We start from the raw sequence: 24,789 nt of genomic DNA on the forward strand, positions 1-24,789 counted from the left end.
ATGTATAATTTACAAAATTGTTATTTGTATCAGTTGAGTTTCATCAAATGAAATTTGGCCAGGGAATAAAACAAAATTTCCAACAATTTCTGAGAGGGTCCTAACCGTACTTCTGTTATTTTGTACTATGTATTTATGCAAAGGAGTAAGTATTCTTAAGCCTGATGATTATACAATCAAAACAATAATCAACTCTGACAAGCACTGGAGATACTTTGTTTTCTCCTAATTATATTTCTGTTGCTGTGATAAAAACAACATAGGGAAGAAGGGCTGAATGGGCCTAAGATTGCAGGTTATAGAATAGTCGTTAAGAGAGGAATTTAAATGATCACACTTATAGTCAAGAGAAGAGAAAATAAATCCACTGGGGCTTGCTTGGCTCGTAGTTTTATTTCAGTTGGCTTTCTTGTCTATTATAGTGTTCAGGGCCACATGTATAAGGAATGAGACTGCCCAGAGTGGACTGTGCTTTTTATATCAACAAACAAGGAAATTCTCCATAGACATGTCCACAAGACAAACTGATCCACATATTTTCTCACTAACATTTTCTGCCCAGGCTACGTCAGCTGAGAGTTAAAGCTATTACAGTTGTGAAGTATTGAATATTTAGTTAATATTTTATTCTTTGTATAAAAAGCATACCTATCTTATTAATATACAATTTAAAAATATTTAATAAACTAAAGTTAAGGATATGACAAAGACTTCTTAAACATTTTTATGATTTATTATCCAAAGATTTCAAAGTATCGTACACAACTTTTTACAGAGTCTAAGGACAAATGAAAATTTTTATCCTGTCATGTAATAAAATATGACACTATTTTGTGCCTTTTCTTGAGTCATAATTTTACTGTGTTCCCTAGTTTGACTTCAGACTAGTGATGAGTCCCCTGATTGTTTCTTCATACAGAGTAGTCATCTCTGAAGCCATATACACAGAAACAATATCAAGAAAGCACTAATCATGTTATATTATGTATTTGTGCATGTATATATCTTTGTCTTTCTACCTACTGGTATGTAGCTGCCATAAGGCAAAACAGGCTATCAATTTGAGAATGAAATGGGCATTTAGAAGGATTTACAGGGGACAGGGGGATATAATGTAGTTATATTTTAATTGAAAATATAAAAATATTAGAAGTACTTTCGTGATTTTCTACTTGAATTTTTTTTCTTATGAGAAAATCTTACTGACTTCTTTATGTTTGTGTCTCTATAGTTCTACAGGTCGCTTCTGAAGTGATTGAAGTCATATTGAGAAGGGTAACAGTATCCTAATGTTTAACTATTTAATAAGTATTTCAGATTTGTTTATATCACTTCTAAGGAAAAGGGAAGTAAGAATAGTGTACTAGTGAGATCTGATCCTTGAAGGGGATAATGACATAAAGCTATACCGAATTTCTACGCATCATTGATTAATTAACAATATTCTCACAGAATTTTTCTTTTTGTGAAAGGGATATCTGTCCCTGTGTCAGTGTTCCTTGCTATGCCACCTCTTTTAGTCTATCTCAGCTGCGCAGTCTATTATGAGGTCAACAGAATTTATTATGTGTAACTACTGCTTAAGATGACTATTGGAAATAAGTGGAAAACCAGTACAGAGAGATTTGAATTGTATGAGTACTGAAAATCTTTCTGTATGGGAAAACTGGAAACCTCCACTGTAAAATACTTTAAAATTAATTTACATTCTTAGCTATATAAGGTACACCCTAAATGTAATTCTCTCTCAAATATTTATTTTTCAAATGTTAAAAGAGAATATTTTTATTGCTTTGTAAGACATTACATGGCTGAAGAATCATACAGCTTTCAGAATAATACTTAAATGAAATAAAAATGAAGAACAATTTAAGTTATCTCTAGAAGTCAAGCGGAATGACATATTAAGGGTTCAAAATAAAATTTTAATTGCTTAACTGAAAGACTCAATAACATCCCATTAAAAAGACATGTGAAAGTTAACAGCCTATATCAGGATCTTCTGAGTTAAAAAAAAAATTAAGGCAACAGTACAAGAACATCAAAAGTCCTCACTGTGGAGGAGGGGACAATTCATGTAACATCAACATTCAGCTTAGACTTTAATTGCTTGTATTTTCAGCTCCATAAACAGGTCTGATAAGAGAGGGGTGGATCATGTGACTTTGTCCTTGATGTGACTTTGTACTTTAAACAGTTTTACTCTGCTCCTTCTTCTCGTTTAGTGTGGATGCAGAAGAAAATACACCGCAGAGTTCCAAGTGGTACATAAATACGATTCCTTGGTTTAAATGAGAAACTGCCAGTTAACCATCTGATTATTTTTGTTTTCTGCAGGTGACAAGATAAAACCAACATCCAAATTTTATTCTGCCTCTTTAAGAGCATTTTAGAATTGAAATAAATGGGTAGTTAGCTTTTATTCATGAGTATTGAAAGAAAGCTAATAAATTCACCCGTATCTTCCAAAAGCAGGCAGGAGAGCATGGTTTTAATACTAACTTCCATTTTTACATTTATCACACATTGAATAATTATGGTTTGGGACATAATTCATTTCAATACTTAAACCTCTTTAGAGCCCTATAATGCTTTGAGCTTGCTCTGAAGTCAAGAAAGCTCGGGATATAGTTAAGTTGCTTACAAAGTACTATGCGGGTGTCAAATCAGAATAAAATCACAGAAAGAGAAGAATAAATAATAGGGAATAGAATTGTTTTTTAAAAGGTTACCAGACTGTCATGTTTAGACAGCTCATGGACAGTCGGGTTTGTATTTGTGCTGTTTAGTGAGAGGAGGGATCATGGAACATTCCCAGTGTCGCTGCTACATTTCCGTTCTACTATTTTTCTTATTGTAGGACTTTGATTTTGTCTTTAAAAATACATGAGATGTCTAATTCAGGGCCGACTGGCTCACACCTTGTGTCTTCTATTGAAATAGCTGAAATTTATAGCTGCTACAGGTAGATAGGTTTCATTTGTATGTGGTATTCAGGAAATTCTCTTCCTGTTTCAAAACTGGAGGTTTCAAACCATCACCGTTCACATAAGAGTTAACCTAAGAGTGAAACCCCACCTGTTTCTGGCACTAAAAATGTCTCTGAAACTTTCTGCCCATCTCTCCCACCCTTTTTAGCCCATTCCTTGGGGATGTCAGTTTTGCAATCCTTGCAAGCCATTCTTGAATCTAAGAAAAAAGATTGACAATGTATCTTTCTTATTAAAATAGAGAGTCATGCAGTTCTTGCCACAATGCAAAAAAAAAAAAAAAAAAAGCTGATTAGATTTTTTTCCTGATACACAAGACATCTGCACTAGCAGTTGTTGGAAATCTTTCACATTTGGAATTAATGTTGGCTACTTTGTTTTTTCTTCTGTCACTGGCATTGATAGTTCATATCCACGTTTTGTATAAATTAGGCAACATGATACTTCAATGCTATAATAGACTACAAAGTGGGTCATATAACATTTATATAACAGACATGAGACATATAGTAGACTTGAAGATACACTAAGCTGAAACTTTCAACATTCTGTTTTCCTTTTTTAATGTTTATACATTGGTTACTACTAAGGAAGTCTCACAAGATACTGTTAAATACTGGCTTATTCTATGTGTGCTAATCAAATCATTTATCTAAATGCCATACATTTTTATAGTTAGTTAAAAATTTCAAGTAGCTGTTTAATTGTTACCTCAGTGGAAAGAAAGAATTGACTCCCCATCCATGTTTGTAAACTGTGTGTGTAAAAGCCACGCAAATAAACAGTGGTGGGATGAAACGTACAGTACTGACCTGAAATAGTTCTGGACGAAGGAACATGGGCTGATTTGTGAGAAAGGACAGGTACATGGCTTTGATTTTTATTGCGATTAGGCAATGTTAGGGCTCCCTAGTCAGACAGGGACCTCTAAAGTTTAAGCTTTCCTCTGGGGTTTAAAGAAGCAAACTTCCAGGTTTGTTTGTTTGTTTGTTATGTTTTGTTTTTTAACCATCTGCCCTGAAGAAAAAATGAGAGTTGGGAGTCAAAAGATTTCATCAGTCAAACATCAGAAAATGGATCCAGCTGTTTTTATTAACTAGAAAATTACCTTCAAAGATGAATCCACTGATCACATCTGTCATTTATATGTGATCTGTCACATTTCGTTACTTAATACTTGCCTTGACTTTCCTGGGACTCCCCATCAGTGACTGACATGTAAATGTGTCTATATTTCTTGCTTGCTTCAGTCAGCTGAAGGTGTAACCCTCAGAACAAAGTGGTGCCCCAGTTTAATTTACTGGGGTATCCTCATCACCTTGACTATATAGGAAACACAAGAACTAACCAATACACTAGATTACAAACAAGTTCAGTGGAGGCAAGACGAGGAGTGTTTCTGTCTCAGTTCATCCTAATAACAAAAGATTATTTAAGAATTAATTTTTCCAGTTATATTAATATAGTAAATATGCCAGGTTCTCCTGTATATTTCACTTTTTAAAAAGAGACTAAGCCTGTCTGTCATGAAATGTTGGCGCTTTTAAATTCTGAAGCATAGCAAAAACATTTTTATTGTTGATTTGTTTGAAATTTAAGAGGGATGCTGTTTTAGTTAGAGTTTCTATTGCTACCACAAAACCCCAACCATAAAGCAGTGTAGGCACGAAGAGGTTTATTTTATCTTATACTTCAAGGTAACTTTCCATCGCAGAGGGACGTCCAGGAAGAAACTCAAAGCAGGGCAGAAACTGGAGGTAAGAACTGAAGCAGAGGTCGTGCAGAAGTGCGGCTTCCTGGCATGCTCCTCATGGCTGGCTCAGTTTGTTTTCTTATCTATTCCCCAGGGCCGCCTACCCAAAGGTGGGACTGCCCACAATGGGTTGGGCTCTTTCACATCAATCACTAACTGAGAAAATGTTCCACAGACTCGGATTTGCCAGCAGGCCAATCTCGTGGCGATACGTTACCAATTGATGCATTCTTCCACAACTCTGGCTTGGCCAAGGTGACAGAAACCTCCAGTCACAGATGGCAACTCGATCTAATTATTAAAATATGCGAATTTACTTGATGACAACACAGTACTAAAATTGTGTGAAAGGATAAAAATATAGAGGTAGAAGTACTCTTCGTTTATCGAAAGCAACAGTAATATCATAATTCCTAGAAAATGAAGTAAAATTGAAGTTTAAAGTCTATCATAAGCTACTGCGGAACACATTGATTTCAGGAAAAAATACCTAGTGAATAATATTTAAGGGAAGTGGGTTATGCATTTGTAATTAGTCAAAATGTCTCGCCAACATGAATAAGTACATGGAGAAATAGACAAACACAGAATAAGATACTAGCAGGGGTAAATTGAGTACTGCCCTTCTCTCCACTCTAACCACAGGAGAACACAAAAGTGTTGCCTTGAAACTAAACAATATTTTTTGATACATTAACGATTCCGACAATTGTGCTGGTTATTTTGGGATCTTCTTAAACATTTACTCTTCTCTAATTTTTATAATTGTTCTTATGAAGAGATTAGACCTTTAGCATCTGTGCAATTACACAGCTGCCGAACTCTGTGCGGATGGGATGCTGTGCAGTTTGGGAAAGGTGGTTCACACAAAGTTCGTTTTTTTGTGTGTCCAAGTCCTAGTTAGGTTGTTTTTTTTTTCAGCTTCCTGCCTCGTGATAACTAGAGAAGGTGAAGGGTAAAGGATTTTCAGATAGTCTGTTGCCCAGCAACAAGGGCTTTCGTTCTGGAAACAGAGTAAGAGAAAGGAAGAAAAGATAAAATGGTTGATGAGTTACTTATCTGCCAGGTCTGATACCACACACAAAAAACCCCTTTTAATAGAAATATTTCTAGATAGATACCTCCAACCTCTAGGGAATAAAGTAATCTCATTAGACAAGGGATTAAAATCTGCTCGTGAAAAATAATGTTTCCTTGTCACCTGGGAGAAAACTTCGACTTATTATAAATAGCAAATAAGGCCAATAATATTACATAAGGTAAAGTTAGAAATTTTGGTAAGGCATGGTCATCATCTCAATGTCTAAAACCCATCATTCCTGAATATCCATCTTTTATAATTTATATAGTTCGCATACTATTGTTATTTTTCATGATTTATTTTATTACTTATTAATATTTATGTGTATGTGCACCTATGTGAATGTACCCATGGAGACCAGAAGCAGGAACCCGAGCCTCTATACCTGAAATTACACAGAGTTGTACCCAACATGGGTGCTAAGAAGTGAGCTTGGGTACTTTAAAAGAAAAGGAGGGGTTCTTAACTGGTGAAACTTTTTTTATCATACCTAAAAAATAATTTTTTTTGAGTGTTACAACCAAAATCTTTTTTTTTTGATGACATGAAAGTTCATTGAAATGTCCTTCTTTTGGTTATTCATATGTATTTGCAAATAGTGAGAGTATTCATCAACAAACTCTATAAATGTAAAATATTGAAGGCCTGTAATTACAATATTTGAAACAAAAAGATATTTTAAAATAAATATTCTTTTATGCATTAAATTATATCAACATATTTTTTAAATTTTTTCTTTTAGCAAATATTTTTTTATTTACATTTCAAATGTTCTCCCCTTTCCCTGTTTCCCCTCCAGAAACCTGCTATCCCATACCCGTCCCCCTGCTTCTATAAGGGTGCTCCTCTACCCATGCACCCACTCCCTCCCTCCTCCCCATCCTGGCATTCCCCTACACTAGGGCATGGAACCTTCACAGGACCAAGGACCTCTTTTCCCATTGATGCCTGACAAGGTCATCCTCTGTTACATATGCAGCTGGAACAATAAGTCCATCCCTGTGTACTCATGGAATGGTAGTTTAGTTTCTGGGAGCTCTAGGGTATCTGGCTGGTTGATAGTGTTGTTCTTCCTGTGAGGTTGAAAACCCCTTCAGTCCTTCAGTCCTTTCTCTAACTCCTCCATTGGGTGCCCAGTTCTCAGTGCAATGGTTGGCTGGGAACATCTACTTCTGTATTTGTCAGGCTCTGGCAGAGCCTCTCAGGATACAGCTATATCAGGCTTCTGTCAGCATGCACTTCTTAGCATTCAAAATACAGAATCATCCATTGTATTTGAAAATTGAAGTCAAGGTTCCATATTTAAAGTGCATAGAAAGCAGGGATTATGTCCCCTTTTGAAATTTACAATGAATGCATGTTTTTACTAACTTAAAAGCAAATCTCTATTGTATTTTGTCTTTTACAAAATGGTGCATAAACTTTATCTTACATTTTTAAGGAAGTAATATATGTAATTTTGGTGATTTGAATGACAAAGCTGTCACAGGGTCATATCTTTGAATGCTTCGTCCCCAGTTGATGGAACTCTTTGGGAAGGATTAGAAGGTATGGTCTTATTGGTGATGTGCTGCTAGAATCAGATACTGAGGTGTCAAAATACGTTTGCCAGTCCTGTTCTCTTTATGTCTAATGCCTTTAGATCAAGATGTGAGCTCTCAGCTCTTGTACCATGTCTTCCTTTCTGCTGCTATGCATCCTGCCATGATGGTCAGGAATGCTAACCCTATTAAACTGATGTCTCAATAAACTTTTTCTTATAAAGTTGCCTTGGTCATGGGGTCTTGTCACAGCAACAGAAAAATAAAAGTAACTGAGATGGTAAGATTTTGTTTTCAAGTGTATTTTATATCTTAATTACAGCTAGTTACAATTATTGCTATGTGGGTAGTAACAAAGGTGTACTATATGAATAGTAACACATTATAACTTGTATATCAGAATGAATTTGAAGTTTAAGTAGTTGCAGCTTTTGATTCAGGATAAAAGAAATGTTTTAGCGCAAACACAAATGTTTATATGTATGCATTTTGCTATTGTCCTGTAGATTTTCTTCAACCAGTTGCAATGACTGAAATTGTGACTTACATTACCTTTGCTATATCTGTGTTTAGAGCTGGCTGGAACATTTTTCAGGAACATTATTCTCACTCCTGGTTTTCAGTTCCTGTGCTGGTAATAAAACTCCTGAGGTTCAGAGAACAAAGGCATCCTCCCCACTCCCAGATCCACTTTATGACCTTTTGGGCTATTGCTCAGCTCCTGTCACTAAAATATAGAGAGGACACATTTTAAGTGACTGATAACATTCCTCAAAACTCTACATGATTTAGGACTAATTTCCCATTGATATTTATATTGTAACACAAACTGCTTTATTTTAACCAAGAAAAGAGTGGGAAAGGTATGCTTTTATTATTTCAGCATAATGGAGATATATGTATGAAAATAACAAAGCCCTTGCAGGTATCCCTAAGCTATGGAATCTCTTGCTTCATAAGATTTCCACACAACTGTAACAGACTAGCACTGTATGAAACACTTTGCATTTAAACGTGATAATCAGGGGAAAAAAAGAGGTTTTTTTTTTTTTTAAATAGAAAGCTCAGATCAAGAATAAATTGTACATGCAAATGTGCTGATTTGCATGCAGAGAATGGATTCTAACAGTAGGGCAACTGAAGAAATTAAGGCTAACGCTTCTCCTGAGTGCCCAGTAATGTTGAATTACAATTGAATACCTATAGAAATGAGTGTGACATCCAAATGGATACTAAATGAATATATTATGCTCTGTGATGTTTCACTGAATTCTAAATGAGTTCGGAAGGGTGGAATCCGAAGAGGTGCTGAAGTACTTCAGACACACTCAGTCAAATGCATGTGGTTAAATAAAACTCTGTGGAATGTTCCCTACATAAAATGAGTTTTTCCTATTCAGAAGGAAAGTAGAGCAATTTATTTTTTCCTCAGACAGTCTCATCACAAGTAGGAGTTTACTTTAATAAACTTGGTTTGGTTTTTAGGGAAACTCTTGCAATTTGAAAGTTCCTTTGTAATTCTTTTGAGTCCTGATGCACTAGACTTGCAGTCTCGCTTTTATTGTGCCCCCTCAGCATTAAGGAAGCAGTGCTATCTTTAATCCGAGAGGCTCTAGTGACCTGCATAGAAAGAGGAAAGGCAAGAACCCCATTGATTGACCTTGAGAATGGAGGGATTCTGATGCTATGCTTCCTCAAACGCTCCTGTAAGTATTATTACTTTGAAAACTCTGATTATGAAAAAGGAATCAGCGTTGGCTTCTAAGGTTTTGTGCCTTCTTGAAAAGTTTACCCTGGATGTTCTTCATCTTCCACCGTGGAGTGGGAGACACGATATAGTGACATGCCAGGCTTCATGGTACATTATCTCATGATGCTTCTGCAAACCGGGACAGTTCATCCACCATGTTATGCAAGTGTGCCGCTCTCCTTCATTTTATATGGGTGTTGGGGCTGTTATTCCTGCAATGATAGTAAAGCTTCCAAAAGTCAGTGTGCGGACTTGTCCCTTTCTCTTCTGGAACCATTTTCTGACCCTTTGTCTTATGTACTGAGCTCCTTCACTACAAAGTATTCAGAAGTATTTAGGCTGTATGAGGTGTGACATTCTTTAAAACTCACCAGCTACTGGTTAAAAATTGCACGAGCACGATTCACTGCTGGAAGTTGATTTTAGTCAGACAGTGTTTGCAGCAACATGGAATGGGTACAGGCCTATGGATACTTAGAACTACTATAACAGCAAGAGCTGGGTTGGAGGAGGGAGCTAAGAGCTGAGATGGAGGAACACAGGTTGCCTGTGTTTGCTGACCTTTAAGAAAATCTACTTTCTCTCATCTCTATGAGAGGAAATAGTTTTACAACTTGGACCAAGGAAAGTGCTAGTCCACTGAGGTTATGTTCCTACCTCCCCTTAGGGAGTAACAGTTAAGGATGACTTCTGCCTTGATAAACTAATCTCAGAAAGATGACTCCTGGGTCCTTGGGAATGACTTTTCTGGGTCATAAACCCTATTAAAAGCTTAAAAATAAACTTATCAAGGAGGGAAAGGCAATCTTTACAACTAATGTTCTCAAGTAAATGTTCTAAGTAAATGCAGGTCAGGGATCTAAGGTCTAGGGTCAAGTCAAGCTGAAGTCAGTACCAAAGCCTTCTGGGTCACTGGCCATAAAAATGATTTCCCTTAGGACCAAGCTAACCCAGGGACACTTTATAATGAAAAGTTCATCTTGAACCAGCTCATCAGTGATTTACTTGCAGTTCTCCCATTTCTGTAGCTTGGCATATGAGATTTTGGCTACCAACTTCTTGTTCTTTTCATTTTTTTCCACTTTTCTATTTTTTAAAATATTGAAGTGCTGCATCTGTAGCTGTCTCTGTGGTAACTTCCACATTCACTTGAACTCAGGGCCTTGGGAAGGGAGGTTCCCCAAACCCCTTGCTATCATGTGATGGGTGCTTGGATGATATTAGAAGAAAGAAAAAAAGAACCTCCCATTGTTTAAGGTTAAACTAATAGCACAACAAAAGTAAAGTTTACCTGAAGATGTTTCTGTGTGTATTTGGTTAGATGCTTGGAGCATAAGGTTAGGATCATTTGCTTACTAAAGAAAGCACTGCTACTTTGTGAAGCCCATGTTTAAGAACACTTCCCAACTCTTTAGATTTTAGATTTTGTAACATTGTTATCATTCACTGGACTTCAATGTTCCCAATAGCTAAACTTAAGTAAAATTAGTCTATTGTAACATATGCATCTGAATATTTATTTAAAATTACAAACTTACCTTTGTAGGTGGTGGCTATGATGACCTTGTGAATTATAGGGAGGAGAAGAGGCAAAAATGTAAATTGCTATCTTTCAAATCTATCTTTTTCTATATCTAATTTGTTCATTTATTGAAGTCCTAAGGATCAAACCCAGAGTGTCCCGCATGCTAGGGAACCTCCCTCCCATGGAAGCTACATTCTTAGTACATTCTTAACTATTTTTTCCTGGAGAGACCAAAGTATGTATATACTTTTATTATGTATATGTATATATAATCTTTAAGAGGATAATTTTAAATTTATATAAATAAATTAATAAACATATTTAATAAATGTGTTAGTATAATTAATTGTCACTTCTGTGGTGAGTAATACTTAACATCAATAAGTTCAGGCTTTTGAAGAATGTGATAGATTGTCATTGACTGTATTTGTTATTCTGTAGAACACCTGATATATTGTTTGAGAAAAAAAATCTGATTACTTGGGTCAAACACATGAATTTTTAGTAACACATATTTACAGTTATGTATAATAACCATCTGATCTATTTGCAAACATAAATGTGCTATAATGTAAGCATTTGGACACTAGTTGGGGGACATTATTGTCTTCATATACCTGCTACATGTTCTATAAAGGCATTTATCTTGTAGATGACTGCTAATTTTCTTTTTAATTTCATAACTGTTCCTTTAATTTATATGATACTTTAATTTAATTGTAGGACACAATATCACGTCTAATATTTAATGAACATGTGAATTAGCTTAAATAACTCCTTCATTGTTCAATTGGATGGTTCTCTTAAGCTATGCACATTGTTTGCTATTAATAACTTATTTCAATTGCTCTCAAGCAAAGGATGGCAATGTAGGCTCAATAAAAAAGAAACAACTTTTTATGGCTACCAGGTAAAGTGATAGCATCTGTAAATTATGGCAACTATAAGGAAAAACTTTTTTGACAATTATAGTGTATTATTTCACATATTGAATTTTAAGTTCTAGAAATTATGAAGTAAGTATAAATTATGATATACGTATATCTTAAATAAGTATATTTCAAAACTGAGTATCAAGACATGGCAATGAGAACCAACTGTTTAGCATCTAGAGAATCTTAGTCTTGGTGGAAATTTCATTCGACTGAGTCCTGATTTTTTTTCTAATTAGAAGTGGCTTTATTTGTTGCAGCTTAATTTTAAAATGAGGCTATTACTTTACATAAAATTCTTACTATCTAAAAGAAGAATATAGGAATGTAGTAATGCTAAAGTTGAGAACAAAATTAGTGGTTCTACAGAAGTCTGTAACTCTCAAATATTGTGTCTTCCTGGATGCCCAATTGTTCTAAATATTTACTCTTCGTATATCACCATTTTGATTGCTGTAAGAAGGAATCACAGGGTCATTTTGATTTGCATTTCCCTGATAACTAAGTACTTGAACATTTCTTTTTTATTTAATATTAAATTTTAATTTCTTCTTAGAACAGGTCTCCCTTTGGGAGAATTAGAGGAAGGATTGAAAGAGCTGAAGGGGCTTGCAACCCCATAAGAACAACAATGCCAAACAACCAGAGCTTCCAGGGACTAAACCACTACCCAAAGACTATACATGGACTGACCCAGGGCTCCAACTGCATACATAGGTAGCAGAGAATAGCCTTGTTGGGGCACCAGTAGAAGGGGAAGCCCTTGGTCCTGCCAAGGTTGGACCCCCAATGCAGGGGAATGTCAGGGGGGAGGGTGGATGGGGGGAAACACCCGCATGGGAGACGGGGATGGGATGGGGGGCTTATGGACGGAAACCGGGAAAAGGAATAACATTTGAAATGTAAATAAAGAAATATATCTAATAAAAAATTAATTTCTTATTCTTTATTACATTCCCGCTTCTTGGCCATACAAGATTCTTTTGTTGAGAATTTTTTGTTTAGCACTGTACTGCATTTTTAAATTAGGTATTTCGTTTGTTGGCATCTCATTTCTTGAATTCTTTATATATTTTGGATATTAGCCCACTCTTGAATGTAGGGTTCATGAAGATCTTTTCTAATTTGTAAGTTGCCCATTTGTCCTAATGTCAGTGTCCTTTGCCTTACAGAAGCTTTTGCTTCATGAGGCCCCATTTATCAGTTGTTGATCTTAGAGCCTGAGCCGTTGCTGTTTTGTTCAGGAAGTTGTCTCCTGCACCAATGCATTCAAGGCTATTTCTACTTTCTTGTCTATTAGATTTAGTGTATCCAGTTTTATCTTGAGGTCTTTGATATATTTGGGTTTGAGTTTGATGCAGGGTAAAAAATATGGATCTGTTTGCATCCTTCTACGTTCAACATCTAGTTAGACCAGAACCATTTTTTTTTTCATTTGTATGGTTTGGGCTTCTTTGTAAAAAATCTAGTGTCTACAGGTCTTTCTGTTTATGTGTATATCTTTGTGGATTCCGTTGATCAACCTGTCTGTTTCTATAGGAATACCAAGCAGGTTTGTTACTACTACTGCTCTCTAGTACAACTTGAAATTAGAGAGGGTGATACCTCCAGGGTTTCTTTTATTGTACAGGATTGTCTTAGCTATCCTGAGTTTTCTGTTTTTCCATATGAAGTCTGTAAAGAATTGTGTTGGAGTTTTCATGGGAATTTCATTGAATTTTTAGATTGCTTTTGGCAGGATAGCCATTTTTACTATGTTAATTCTACAGATACATGAACATGGAGATCATACAGGCCTTTCAGTTTTTTGTTGGAGTTACACCAAGATATTTCATAGTATATCTAGTTACTGTGAAGGGTGTTGTTTCTCTGATTTCTTTCTCAGCCCATTTATCATTTGCATAAAGGGATTACTGATTTTGAGTTCATTTTATATCCAGTCACTTTGCTGAAGGTGTTTATTGTTTTGGGAGTTCTTTGGTAGAATTTTGGGAGTCACTTATGTATACTATAATATCATCTGCAAGTAGGGTTACTTTGACTATTTCCTTTCTAATTTGTATCCCCTGATTTCCTTTATTTGCTTTATTGCTGTAGCTAAAACTTCAAATACTATATTGACGGAATACAAAGAAAGCAGGCAGCCTTGCTTTGTCCCTGATGTTAGTGAAAGCGATTTCTCTCCATTTAATTTGATTCTGACTATTGGCTTGCTCTATACTGTATATATTGTGTTTACGTATGTGTCTGGTAGCCCTTGTAGCTCCAAGACTTTTAACATGGAAGGGTATTGGATATTGTCAAAGATCTTTTCAGTATCTAATGTAGTTTTTTCTATTTTTATTCTTTTTAATATGGTAGATTACATTGATTGATTTTTACATATTGAACCATTCCTGCATCCCGGTATAAAGCCTACGTAATCAAGGTGAATGATGCTTTTGATGTGTTCGTGGACTCAGTTTGTAAATACTTTGTTGAGTATTTTTGAATCAATGTTCATAAGGGAAACTTCTAAAATTTTATTTCTCTGCTTAGTCTTTGTGTGGTTTAGGCATTATGGTGAATGTGGCCTCATACAATGAGTTAGGAAATATTTCTTCTGTTTCTATTTAATGGAATTATTTGAGTAATATTGACATTACTCTGCACTAAACCCATCTTGAGGTAGATGTGCCCAACTCTTTTTTTGTTGTATTTGTTTATTTCTGACATGTCATCCTAAGGGGTGAGTGTTAATATTTTACAGCAGTGTGGTCTTGAATTTTTCTCAATGTGAGTGGATTATTTTTAAGCATCTTTGCTGATGATTATTAGTCACTTCTGTAGCTTTGGACTCATAATCATCTATCATTTGATCATATATGTTAACATGTATGCTTGAATATTTTACTTGGATATTGTGTGTTCTTTCTTGTGCAACATTACTTGATTAGCTTTGTGCTGATTCATTCCATTTTATGAAAGTTCTCTGCTGATTTTATCCCATTTTCTCTCTGAAAACCATACATAACTGGCTGTACTTCTTATTAAACTTACCACAACTTGTGCAACACCTCCTGACCCCAACTTTTCTATCCTCTGTATCATCTGATCCTCTTCTCTTTCTGCTTAGAACCCCATCACTGAGTAATGACCTACTGGTCCACTGATTTCATACTATTTTTTACTCAAGTATTGTCTTAGTTGTGTTTTACAGCTGTGAAGAAATACCATGACCAAGTTAACTCTTGTAAGAAAAACATTTAATTAGGGCTGGTTTGCAGATTCAGAGGTTCAGTCTATTACCATCAAGACAGAAGCATAGCAGTGCCCAGACAAGCATGGCACAAGAGGAGCTTAGAGTTCAACATCTTTTTTCAATGGCAAAGCAGGAAAGATGGCTTTCAGGCAGCTAGGAGGAGGGTCTTACAGCCCACACCTACAGTGACACACCTACTGCAACAAGGCCACACCTCCAAATAGTACTACTCGCTTGGCCAATTATAGTTACCACCAGAAATATGTCGTGGACTTTGGACATATTTATTCCATTATGATCTCTCCCTTTCCCACTTGTACCCTGACTTTCTGTATTTCTTTTTTTTTTTTACTTTCCTACCATATATATTTTGCTTCCATGTGTGAGAGGAGCAACTAAAGCTAGTCTTCATGAATTTGGCTTGTTTCAGCTGTTATGGTGATCATCAATTCTATTTTCCTGAAAATGGTACATTTTAGAATAATTTTTCAGTTTCTCACTTTTGAGGATGATATTAGGTGTAGATTTCTGATATATGGCATGTAATATGTTAAAGTAATTTTCTCTTATACTTTCCTTCTAGGAACTTTTTAATCTTTAAAATGTATTTATGGTTAGAAAGCACTTTGTCTGAAGGAGTAAGGTGAATTTTTGGTCTTTTATTCTGTTAATGTAATCTTTTTGATTAACTTTTACTGATTTTGCATCCTTGAATGTCAAAAATAAGTTCTACCCGTTTATATAAAATAATCATACATTATTTTATATGTAATATATAAAAGTAACTCTGATTACTTTCTCCTTCCCAAATCTTCTCAGATCCTAACCATATCTACTCTGATCCAAATAAACACTTCTCCTTTTTCTCTGTCTTTCATTAGAAAATACATGTATCTATAAAAAACAATATAATGAAATAGGACAAAACAAAACAAATAAGAATAACAAAATCAAACAAAATGAAAAAGAGCAAAAAGGGGGATATAAGAAACACATAGATGTAGGTAGATACATACGTATATTTGTACACAGAGAAATTCCATAAACCCACAGAATGAGAAACTACAACACATACAAAAATTATCTGTTAAGTTAAAATTTAAGATGCCCCCAAAGTGCCATTGAGTTCATTTGTGTTGACCATCTAATGATGGACATGGGGCTGGCCTTAATAGAGGTTTGTATATCTAGAGTGAGACTCTGTTGAAGAAATCTATTTTTTCCTTTGGAGACTCCATCAGACCCAGACCAATTCAGGCCCTGTATATGCTGTCATGGTCTCTGTGAGTTCATATGTGCATCGGTCCTGTTCTGTTGATAAGGACTTGTTTCCTTAGTATCCTCCATCCTCTCTGACTCTTACACTATTTCCTCCTTCCACTTCCACAGTTCCCTAAAGCCAGAGGAAGAGAGGAATTTGAGGAAGACATCCCTTCTAGGACTGAGGGTTACAGTGTTTCTCACTCTCTGCATAATATCTGGTTGTAGGTCTCTGTTTTTGTTATTAGCACCTATGGCAAAAAAAGATTCTCTGATGATGGTTGAGGAAGGCACTGACACAGGCAGGCCACAGACACTTGCCATGCAACAAAGATGGAGGTTGTCACCCAGGGGTCTGCCGGCTGCATGGCCAGACTGCAGCAGAATCCACCACGATGTGCATGTGGTGGTTAGATGGAGGAGAAAGGAAAGCAGAGCAGCTTGAGCATTATGAAGAGAGGTGGAGCTGGAAAGTTGAGCAGGAAGAGGAGTAGGCTATTGTGAGTGGCCAGTCCTAGCACTTGTGGTCATGGTGAAGTCCCAGCCTGAGCTGCCCCTGAGAGCCATGTCTGTCTATATCTATGCAGTGGCAGGGGTTAGTTAATGTCTATTCATGGCTCAGATTATGACTGAAGAACATACAGATGTACCTGGTTATGCCAACCACTAAGAACCACATAAATGTGCAGAACTATGGACTGGGCAGAACTGGCCTTTCCCCATTGGCTGTGGTGTACTACTACATCTTGTACCATCAGTAGCACTCAGGAGAGTAGGACCTGTGCCTTGCCCAGGCATCACAATGGAGCTGGTTCTGCACCCTGTATGGACAGCACCATTGAGCTGGCCCTGATGGCAAGGGTGTGGATGAGCCTCTTCTAAGGGTGAGAGTGTGGATGAGTTTGTCCCTTTACTCCCCTCGTCTGCCATGAAGTGGCTTGGGTTATGGTGTAATACCCTCCCCTGCTGGCCCCTCACTACTTTTGGTAGTCTGGAGAGCTGGCCCGGATGACATGTGAGTGGTAGAGATAGTTCTGCCTTCTCACTGGCTGGAGCACTTGGGAAAGTGGGCCCTGGACTGTGTGGGCAGCACAGTGGAGCTGGCCATAACGGTGAAGGCACAGGTGAGTCAGTCCTGAGAGTGTGAAAGCTGTTCTAGTCCCTTGCAGGCAACAGGATTTGGGGCCCAAATAGAATTGGCCCTGGAGGCCTGAGTACAGGGGAGAGTGAGCTGGCCCTAGGGCAGGAAAGCTGTAAAGCTGACCCTGTCTCCTGTTAATGGCGGCATTGGGTGACCTAGATGGAGCCATGCCAGAAAGCTTACCCTGGTGGTGCAGATAAGGGAGAGCTGGAGAGTCCTCTGCCACTCAGGCCCTGTTCTGGGGCTCTGAATTGCCCTACTCCCAAATCTGTATCATTTCCTAACTGGAAACATTAAAGGGCCAGTCCTGCTGATCCAAATCTGCAAGGTCTCTATGACACAGGACAGCAATGAGTCCCAGTGAGGATCCAATATTGATAGTGTCTCGAAGGCCAGAGTTCTTGAAGCAGACCAATGACTCATTACAATAAACGTTTGCTCCATTTCTTGCCCACATTCCTGCAGGCGTCACCAAGAACAACCACGTCTGACCCTGTTCCATTCTTTGCCCACCATATTTTCCTAAAACAAACCAATCAGCTTTAAATTGTACTCTGACCCCTTCACTCCATTTTTTAGCCCATGACCTGGCTTGCTTTCCTGGAGGCCCACCACTAGCAGCCCCCGGCCATGCTGGTACTAGGGAACCTAGATGCAAAGGTAGCACCCAAAAGCTCAGAGGCCACACAGCCCACAAAATTCCCAGGGGAGATACCATACTGGATCTGAAGTCGAGTCTGCAGAATTTCAGGCCACTCAGACCAGTAGACAGAGAGGAAACAGATATCAGGAGAAAAACATCCAAATCACCCATCCAACAAGATAAACTCAGAAATCACATTTAAACCTATCAGAATTACAAAACCCAAATATCTAAAAGTCAGGAAAATCTCAACAACAGCCAGGGCACTATGGCACCACCAGAGGCCAGCGATCCTACTACAGCAAGTAAGCTGTGGATATTACAACAGGTAGGGAGTAAGAAAATGACCTTAAAATCAATATTATAAAGATGATAAAGGCCTTTAAAGAAGGAGATTTCTAACTTAAAGGTCTAGAAAATACTTTCAAGCAAGTCATTGAAGAAAATTTCTGTAACCTAAAGATAGAGATGCCTATCAACATACAAGAACCATATAGAATACCAAGGAAATTAGATCAGAAAAGAAAATCTTCCTGCCACATAATAAAACATTAAACATACAGAAAAAGGATGTTAAAAGCTCTAAGAAAAAAAGGTCTAGTAACATATAAAGACAGTCATATTAGAATTATACCCGACTTCTCAACAGAAACTCTAAAAGCCAGAAAAGCCTACACAGATGTTTCTTTGTCTCTAAGAGACCTGAGATGCCAGCACACACTACTATACCCAGCAAAACTTTCTATCACCATAAATGGAAAAAGCAAAATATTCCATGACAAAAACAAATTGAAACAGTATCTTTCCATAAGTCCAGCTCTACAGAAGATTAACTATACCCAAGAAAACATAGGAAATAAATAACTATACACCAACAAAACACACACACACACACACACACACACACACACACACACACAGAGAGAGAGAGAGAGAGAGAGAGAGAGAGAGAGATAGAGAGAGAGAGAGAGATAGAGAGAGAGAGGCAGAGAGACAGAGACAGAGAGGAGAAAGACAGAGAGACAGAGAGAGAAACTACCACCACCACCACCACCATCAAAACAAGAGGAATTAACAATCATTGGTGATTTATATCTCTTAACATAAATAGACTCATTCCCAATAAAAAGACACAGGCTAACAGAATGGTTGTGAAAGTAGGATGTATCATTCTGCTATCTACAAGCTACATATGTCAGCAATGAATGTAAAATTGCCTTAGTGTAAAGGGCTGGAAAAAGATTTTCCAAGCAAATTAGCTTAAGAAGCAAGATGGAGTAGACATTCTGATACCTAACAAAATAGACTTTCACATTTCACATTAATAGTGAGAGACTTCAACACCCCACACTCACCAATGGACAGGTCATTCAGACAGAAAATAAAGAGAGAAATAATGAAACTAGCATTAAGAATGAAAGGGACCTAAGAGATATCTATGGAATACCTTACCCAAAGACAAAATAATATGTTTAGCCTTGCAAATGCATTCTAGTTATTTATTGTTGACCCTAGTGCCTGAGATATTGGTGTTCTGTGCATGAATTTATCTCCCCCGGTAATATCATTCAAGGCAGCTCCCAATTTCTCTTGTATTAGATTTGCTGTGTCTGGTTTTATCTTGAGGTCTTTGATAGATATGGGTCTATTTGCATTCTTCTACATTCAGACAGACATCTAGTTAGACCAGCACCATTTGTTAAAAATGGGTCCATTTTCTATTGTATTGTTTGGGCTCATCAAATATCAAGTGTCCATAGGTGCATGGGTTTATTTTTGGATCTTCAATTTTATTTCACTGATCAACTTGTCTTTTTCTATGCCAATTCCATGCACTTTTTATTACTATTGCTCAGTAGTACAGCTTGAAACGAGGGTTGGTAATGCCTCCAGAAGTTCATTTATTGTACAAGATTGTTTTAGCTATCCTAGGTTTTTTGTTTTTCCTTATGAAGTTGAGAATTTCTCTTGGGGGTAACCTAGCTGAGATTCCTACCGTGAGGGTATGGAGTCTGAACTGGTTATCTCTTTTAGCCGGCCAGGACTTCCAGTGGAGGGAGGGGACATCAACCCACGCTCAAAGCCTTTAACCCCAATTTTGTCCTGCCTACAAGATGTTCAGGGATAAAGATAGAGGAGAAACTGTGTGAATGGCCAACCAATGTCTGCCCCAACTTGAAACCCATCCAATGCGAGAGAGCCAACCCTTGACACCATGAATGATACTCTGCTATGCTTGCAGACAGGAATGTAGCATAACTGGGACCAGAGAGACTTCATCTAGCAACAGATGAAAACAGATGCAGAAAACCACAGCCAAATATCAGGCAGAGCTCAGGCAGTCTTGTAGAAGAGTAGCAGGCAGAACTGAGTGAGCTGAGTGGTCAAAGAAACCACAAGAAGACCTACAGAGTCTACTAACCTGTCATAGATTGAACCACCAACCAAAGAACTTGAAAGAGCTGGACCCAGAGCTCCAACACTTTTGTAGCAATGTGTAGCTTGGTATTAATACCATCCCCTAACAATTGGAGAGGAGGTTGTTTCTGATTCTGTTGCCTCCCATTGGATACCCTTCTCCTAACCCGACTGCCTGGTTGGGCCTCAGTAGGAAAGAATGTGCTTATTCCTGGTAGGACATGATGTCCCAGGCTGGTGATATTCAAGGGAGCTTACCCTTTTCTGTGGAGCAATGGAGGGGCTAATGTGGGGAGGAATTTGTAAGGTTGGAACTAGGAGGAAAGGAAGGAGGGTGCTGTGATCAATATGTAAAGTGAATACATAAAATAATTATTGAAAACATTTCCTAAGGGGAAACTACTTTATTTATTTCAGTCTTCTGTTTTCACACATTGATGTTTTTTCTCTTCATAAAAACTTCATTCTGCCTATAATACTTTAAAGTAAGCCACTCTCTACATATTTATCTTTCTTATTTACTGGACTCATATTTATGCAGCATGCTTTCCAAACAAATGTTCAACTTTACTTTAGAGAAATCTGGGACGACAATAGACTCATCCATGGCATATGCTGAAACTAAACGGAACAGTATGTTAGTCTCCAAAGGCTTGTTTTCATTCTGAATAACAACTTGGCTTTGGTGGAGTTTTATTTTCTGTGATAATAAACTCATGATGTCCATTTAATATTTCTTCCTTATATATAAATTTGGCTAGATTTTCTGAATTTAAGAATCCATGAATTTTATTTTTTTCACTCAAGTAATATCATAATAAAGATACTTTATTAATATTGGTTATCTGTCCACATGTTTCTGTCTTTAATAGTGACTTACAAGTATATATTGTTTTCTACATTTCTAAAAAATCTACATGTTGAAGTGTTGGCCCACAGTCTCTTAGAGTGTGATATTGCCTGGAAATATGTCTGTGGAAGATATGATCAGTGAAGGTTAAAGTGAAATGGAAGGTCCCTAATTCAGTCTGAACTGTGACTATAGAAAAGGGGATATTTCAAATGAGGCATGTGTTTGGTGAGAGCATGACATATCAGACAAAAAAATTTGCTTGTCAGAGAGAATGACCAGGTCCAGAAAAGGGTCTTTCTTTTGATTCCTTAAGAAGAAACAGGCCCTATGAACATCTTGACTTCAGATTTCTGCTTGAGAGTACTGTGAAATAATAAATTAATGTTGTCATCTAATCAGTGGTACTTATTGTAGTAACCTAATAGAATACTTGAATGAAGTTATTGGGAATATATAGCGTTTTTTTCACATTATCTAATATTCTAAAAGCTTCTTAATGCAATTAATTCCTTTGGTAGAAAAAGAATTGTATTTTCTATTATTATTTTGTATATTTTATTATTTATGCATATTAATGTATGCCTGCATATCTGTTTGTGCATCATTATCTGCCTGGTGTCTCTTCTGCACAGGCAGAAGAGAGTATTGTAATCCTAACCTGAGTCATCAGGAAGTGCATCAAAACTTTGACTATTGAGCTATCCTTCCATCTGCATTTGTATTTCTAAACCAATATAATCAGAGTTCTAGGCCAGAGAACTGACTCTGAAAGCTCTAAGTTCTGGCTACTGGCCTTACTTAAGGCAATCAGAAGTAATGGAGAGAAGGGAAGAAAGAATTTTAATCAACATGTCCATTTAGAGAAGATGGAGATTAAGTATTTCAGTCTGCACCCAGAATACTGCCAAATGCTTCATCTATGAAGGACGGGGCAGGTTAAGCACTTTCCCATTTATCAGGTTTCCTCAAACAGTAGGTGGTAATTGTCTGAGTCCTTGTTCTGCAATATGACTCTAGAGAAGTCCTGATTACCTGAGAGAGCCATCTAATTCCCTCAAGATGAATGCTTCTGTTTACAGATTACTTCATCAATGCCTGATCTTTCCAGGCTCTACTGTCTCTTGAATTCAAGGTGATCAAGGTTTAGAACAATGAGTAGAAACTTCTAGGTGCTGTTTACGGGGTCTTGAACAGGACATTTTAAAAGTTGACAGTCCAATAAGTTAGATACTCTTATCTTTGTGCCTTCAGCCTTGAAGTGGGCTCTGATAGGTTAGGTATCATCAGTTTTCCACAGCGCTTGAATGATTAAAATGCCTGTGTGTGAACTTTAGCCAAAATCTGGTCCAAAGTAAAGGAGGCAGATGGAAAAGGAAGGCAAATATGTCAGGTTCTTATCCTACTTTTGTGAATTTGCAAACCCATGTGAAGACACCACTTTTTTGTACAAGTACTTTATAAATCTACAACTAAATGTAAACTAAATAATGAACTCTACAGTCAAATCCCAAACAACATTTACAGTTGTTCTCTTGAGTTTACAGATTATAATATTACTTCAACTATCCATAGCTAGAAGTATCTGATTTAAAACTGTCTTCATTATTTTCTTCTTCAATTTCTTTTTGGAATGTAATTTTAGAGAATTAAAACCATAGGACTAACTTGATTATTATAGGGAAGACTGTTCAATATCAGGATACATGAATATGATGTTAAGCCAAATCATAGTGGCAATATTTACAAAAGTAGGTGAAAATATAGTTTGTTATATTCCTTATATTTGTGTCTGGCATTTTCCTTAGTTAAGAAAGGATAAGGTTTTTCTTTTCTGAGGGTTCTTTCTGTTTTTCTTTTGTCTAGTCACTGATGTTTTTCTCCTGACTTTCTCTCTCTCTCTGTCTCTCTCTGTCTCTCTGTCTCTGTCTCTGTCTCTCTCTCTCTGTCTCATCTGCCTTTCTCCCCACTTCCTTTTCATTTTCCATATATTTGCCTCATTTGCACTCTCCCCTCACCTAAATTTACTTATTTTATTTCTTGAACGATAGTAATTATTTAATTACACTTAGTAAATTTCTCATCTGTCACTTGTATTCCTAGAACTAAAGGAAAGTGGAAAGAAGAAATGAATAATACTGCCAGAAAAGAAAAGTAATAGCCCCTGGACTCAGTCATTTCCTATAAATCCTATTTGCTCATTTCTATGACTAATGAATGCAGTGTGGAAAAATTTCACACTCCAGCAGCAACCTGGATGCAAACTCCTTTGCAGAAGGCCGTGAATAAGAATGAAATCCAGCATTCGTTCATTTTAAATGCAAATATTGCAAACTAAGTAGGCTGGGCATGTCAGGGTGGAGGGGTGTGTTTCTGGGCACAGCAGAAAGCTGGCATGGTGCCTGGGAGGAGGAGCGTCTACTAGTTTATTAAAATCAATCAGAAAAGGAGGCAGGCACAGTTTTGCCTTTTGACTTCTGTCAGTGGGAGATAAAGAGCACAAAACTGGTAAACCTTAGCTGTGCAGATGCTGAAAAGGAACAAACAAAGGGAAGGATCCCTACAACTGACATTTTCTAGATTGTTTTCTTAGAGTAAATCATCTAGCCTGCAATCTAAAAATTATGGTGAGTTCTAGTTTGCATTAAAATGCACATCTTAGAGTTTGTAATGACAATGTTACACTCATTTTCCCCTCAAGGGTAATTGTTCCAGCATTCCTCTCAATTTTCATAAACTAACCCAAGTAGCAAAGGCTTGGGAATATATTGAAATTCAGAGAACAAAATTAATTAGAAATCAATCCTAAATGGTAGCATTGCTTGAAGAGTAGAATATGCCCTCTCTCCTCTTGAGTGTATTAGGATAAAGTGTCACTGAAATTAGTTTAAGAAGTATGGGGCTGAAGCCCTGCTCTGGGCATAGCTGTCCCTGCAGCTACTGCTGTGAGCTCTGTAGGGGGTGGACCCCAAGGCCCTCCTGTACAGCAATTAGGCTTAATTGGCTAGCTGGTCTTCCTGGGAGGATCGTGAAGACATCTAATTAGCAGTATGTGGCTGATTTTCCACCAGGATTCTCTTTCCCTTCCTCCCATATTGAGACTTTGAACTGGATGAATGTTTAGAGGTCAGTTTTCCTTCTAGTAGTAAGAATTTTGATCCAGAACAATAGGGTAGGAGGGTCTTCTGTTTTGTACAGCTCAGCCATGCTAATACATTTTAAAACACACATAGTATTTCCACTGGGAATCTAGTCTGGAGGTTAACTGGAAGAGTTTGTTTTCTTTTTTGTTACCCCCCCCCATCATGCCTTCACTTTCTCAAACAAGGGGATAGTCAGAAGGGATGATAAGCAACATTTATAAAGGGAATTAGACCAGTTTACAGCCATGTGGTGAACTATTTGACATGACTACATACAAAAATCGAGATAACAGTTTTGAAGTTTCAAAGTCCAATGTTTGGTAGTAATCCAGTGCGCTGTAGTTTACTCTCTGATGCTGAGGGCTCTCTGAGGGCTGATTGTAGCACACTGCAAGGTGATGTGTGTGTGTGTGTGTGTGTGTGTGTGTGTGTGTGTGTGTGTGTGTGTGTCTGTGTCTGTGTCTGTGTCTCTGTGTGTGTGTATGTGCATGCCTACATGCGTCTTTGCATGCATGCATGTG

This window comes from Rattus norvegicus, chromosome 13 (genome assembly GCF_021556685.1).
Source record: "Rattus norvegicus strain SHRSP/BbbUtx chromosome 13, alternate assembly SHRSP_T2T, whole genome shotgun sequence".
Lineage (NCBI taxonomy): Eukaryota > Metazoa > Chordata > Mammalia > Rodentia > Muridae > Rattus > Rattus norvegicus.